This window comes from Mesoplodon bidens (genome assembly GCF_964165515.1).
Source record: "Mesoplodon bidens genome assembly, chromosome: 20".
Lineage (NCBI taxonomy): Eukaryota > Metazoa > Chordata > Mammalia > Artiodactyla > Ziphiidae > Mesoplodon > Mesoplodon bidens.
In genome coordinates, this window is record NC_138181.1 from 27,436,599 (window position 1) to 27,440,189 (window position 3,591).

A 3,591-nucleotide genomic window follows, 5' to 3' on the forward strand; every position below is an offset into this window, starting at 1 on the left:
ATGCCATCTCCCCTCTCCCCACTCCTGGTGTGGGAGGTACGAAGCTGGCCTTCACAAGGGGAATTTCTGTTCTGCTTTCATACAGATGGGGAGTGGGGTGCAGATTGCTCATCCTGGGTCTGCTTTTTCTCAATTTTCTTCAGCTCAAAATAACCCTTATACCAGAGTCACACATTTTGGAGTGGTATACAATGCATCATGGGCATAAAATATTCTTACCTTATACTGACTTATAACACTTTGATTGTTTAAAGTTCAGTGTATCAATAGATTATAGATGATATGATGCTTAGAGTCCTGACTTTTAAGGTGTAGCAAGAAAAGGTCACTGTGAGGAAAACAAGTTTTAAAAAGCACAGTGATAATATGATAAATTTAAACAGTTTCTTTAAATTACAGCACTGTTGGGGAATGACTCATCAGTTTGCCAGGAATCCAGTCAAGGACCTTCTTTCTTTGTATTCCTCTAGCAGTCATTTCTTTGTTGTTATGGTAATTGGCAAGAAACATTCCCTAGCTGCTTAAAGCCTTGGAAAAGAGGAGGATTAAGAAGGGAGTCACAGAAATGTGAGTTCAAGGACAGTTTTGAATATCTCCTTTTTAAAAAGTAATTTCTTATATAGCATGGACAAAATGTCATAGTGTGTTAATTACTGTCCAGGGTGCATGTAAATAAATTTACCTTTAAGAGGCTCATAAATATATATAGATATATAGATATATATACACATATATATTAGATTATTATAATATCTAATTAGATCAGTTACACATTTTGGCTATTGTGCTGTAATGAACCTGGGAGTGCTAATATCTTTTTGAGATCCTGATTTTAAGGCTTTTGGATTGTTGACCTGAAACAAATAGACTGCCAGATATTTCTCCAGCAAAAATGAGCTTATTGGGGATCAGCATAGGATCGCAGTTGGGGTCTGTAACCATGGTGAGCTGCGTGCAAGTCCACAAACAGCAAGGAAAGGAGACCGTCTTTCTAGGGTGGAAAAGGAAGTCGGGAGTGCTGTAGTAAAGACAGTCCATGGCTTTTCATTGGCTGAGTCCTTGCCAGGAAAGAAGAGAGTCTTTCTTCTTCCTGCTGCGCTCAGCTATCCTCACTGGGTATGCGAGCTCCCTCTTCTGGTCTTTGTTTATTAATTTTTTTACAGGATAAATACCCAGAAGAGTGGCTGCTGGATCATTTGGTATTTCTATTTGTAATTTTTTGAGGAACCTCCATATTATTTCCCATAGCAACGGCACCATTTTGCATTCCCACCGACAGTGTGCAAGCGTTCCAGTTTCTCCACAGCCTCACCAACACGTGCTGTCTTTTGGTTTTTCAACAATATCCATTTCAACAGATGTGAGGTGATATCTCATTGTGGCTTTGATTTGCATTTCCCTGATGTTGAGAATCTTTTCATATACCCGTCGAACTTATCTTACACCATACACAGAAGTCAACTCAAATGGATGAAAAACTTTTAAGACCTGAAACTGTAAGCCTACTAGAAGAAAATACAGGGGAAAAAATTCATGACTTTGGTATTGGCAATGATTGCACAGATCTGACACCAAAAGCGCAAGCAACACAAGCAAAAATAGACAAGTGGAGCTACATCAAACTAAAAACCTTCTGCACAGGAAAGAATACAATCACTAGAGTAAAAAGTAACCTACAGAATGGGAGAAAACATTTGAAAACCATATATCTGATAACGGGTTGTGATATTGTGATGTATAATAAGAAATATATATTTGGCCTTTGTTCATTTCTGGCACAGAGCTAAAGTCCTTGAAATTTTCTTAGTGATAAGAGTAATGGGGGCTTCCCTGGTGGCACAGTGGTTGAGAGTCCGCCTGCCGCTGCAGGGGACGCGGGTTCGTGCCCCGGTCCGGGAAGATCCCACATGCCGCGGAGCGGCTGGGCCCGTGAGCCATGGCCGCTGAGCCTGCGCGTCTGGAGCCTGTGCTCCACAACGGGAGAGGCCACAACAGTGAGAGGCCCGCGTACCGCAAAAAAAAAAAAAGAAAAAAAAAGAAAAAATGGCTGCAACCTTGCAGAAGTGCTTAAAGAAACCAGTGGAATGATAAATACCTTAGAAGGTGTAATGGATGCTGTAGTGAACCACCAAGCTCTCCCCGTCAAGGGCTCGGGCATCTATTCTTCCAGGTGCCCAGAGTGTTGCCTTCTGATGTTTCACAACTGAGCCCCTACTTTGGAATTGCTTTAGCAAAGCAAAAAAATAAATAAATAAAAAATAAAGCTAAAGCAAAGCTTTTTGCTCAAGTCATAGTTCCTTCCTGGGGCTGTCTACACCCAATGACTGGTTGACGTGAGGGTATAGCAGTCTAGCCCCTACGCCTAGATTTGCGTCAACTCTGTAGGGCCATTCCCACTCCAGAGCTCCTCATGGGGTCCACTAAGGCCTCAGCTGCAATTGCAATTGACTCAAAGCTCATCAGTCTCTCTCTTCCCAACACAGCTTATTTCACTCCCTTGTAAATCAGAGCCCTCCCCTAAGCTGCTTCAGTTAATCTCCATCTTGGAGTCTGTTTCCCGGGGAACTGACTTAAGATAAAAGCAAGCTAAGAATTCAAAACAGGTTTCCCAGAAATTCTCACACAGAACTGGAAAAGTTCCACTATTGAAACGTGCCACGACTCCTCCCACATGATTGTTTGGTAAACTGGGCGGGGGAGAAGTCACATAACAGAACCAGTTTCTTCCTTGGACAGGAAGATGGATCAAAGTTCAGTTGCAAGAGCTAAGAATGGCTAACATATCACCTGGTGTAATTAGTAACTAATGATCAATCGATTGTCATGCTTTGCTATTTTTTTTTTTTTTTTTTTTTCTTTTTGCGGTATGCGGGCCTCTCACTCTTGTGGCCTCTCCCGTTGCGGAGCACAGGCTCCGGATGCGCAGGCCCAGCGGCCATGGCTCACGGGCCCAGCCGCTCCGCGGCATATGGGATCCTCCCAGACCGGGGCACGAACCCGTATCCCCTGCATCGGCAGGCGGACTCTCAACCACTGCGCCACCAGGGAGGCCCACATGCTTTGCTATTTTAATACAGATTTATATATTTATTGGGAAAAAAACACTTCAAATCCCCTTCTATTATGTGAAAGTAAGCCTGGCTGTTTGGACTGTGAAATGATAAGTTATGCTCCTCTATTCAACTAGGTGTCACATAAATCTAAGTAACAGAACCCAAGAGGGAGTTTTATTACAATTTCTGGTTTTGCCAATAGAAACCTATAACGTTACAATTTCAAACTACCTCACCCCTTAAATCTAAACTCCTCTGCCACGCCCTCTGCAACATGGTTCCATCCTCCACGGTATCTCCACTGTCTCCCAACACCGACTCATGTCTCCCTCCCTCCTTCCCATCTTCCTCCTCACTCACCAAAATCCTATCCGCCTTTGAAAGGTCTGATCTTCTTCCATGGAGCCTTCCTTGTCCAGGTCTATCTCCAAGAATCCCTTCCCACCCTAACTCCTACTGCCCCATTTCCTACAATACATTTCATATCCAATCATACTCAGTAGTGCTTAGTTAGCACAAGGCTAGGCACATGTAGCTA